Here is a 787-nt window from a genome sequence, read left to right as displayed (position 1 = left end):
TCAAATTTTTATAATATCTTCAAATATATATTTTATTCAAAAATAAAATCATTATTGATTTCTTAAAAACACATAAAATCGTATTATAACATTGACAAAGACAAATAATAAAATAAAACATTAAAATCGAGAGTAACTTTACTTTATTTCAAATCAAATTATTTTTACAATTAAATAAATAACTATAAATGTAAATATTAAAAATATTAAGTCAAAAAATATTCATTATTGGGCTTATTTCGAAGGTATTGACGCGACGATTATAATGATATAACTTGTTAAAATTAAAACGTATTTTTTAAACATATTTTAATTGATATACGATTATGTATGTTAATTTGATCAGGATATAAAATAAAAAATTTAAAAAAAATGATATAAAATAAATTAATTAACTAATTATAGAGGTAAAATATGTAAATTTAAATTTTTGAAATTTTTCAACAGTGAATTTCGTGTGAATGTGTGAGGGAGAGGTGTGTGAGAGGAGAAGGATGTGAGAGAGGGAACAAAGTAGAGGGGTAGAAAGTGTTGCAGGGTGGCAATATCAACCCCTTAATAAATCAAAGCAACATTCAACCACCACCTCCTCGCGCGAAAATATTCAATGGTTTCACATATTCCCATAGGCTTGCTGTCATATCATTGGAGCCCAATTCCGATTCCTGAATTCCAAATTTCCAATTCCAATTTTGATTCCAGTCCCCACCACCCACTAACGACCCTCCCCTGCCCTTCATAAACCCCCACTCCACCAATTTCTGAAATCAGAACTCAGTTTTTGCTA

The sequence above is a fragment of the Cynara cardunculus genome, assembly GCF_001531365.2.
Source record: "Cynara cardunculus var. scolymus isolate 2C chromosome LG 7, CcrdV1, whole genome shotgun sequence".
Lineage (NCBI taxonomy): Eukaryota > Viridiplantae > Streptophyta > Magnoliopsida > Asterales > Asteraceae > Cynara > Cynara cardunculus.
The sequence above is the reverse complement of the archived record's forward strand: the minus strand, read 5'-3'. Positions refer to the sequence as shown.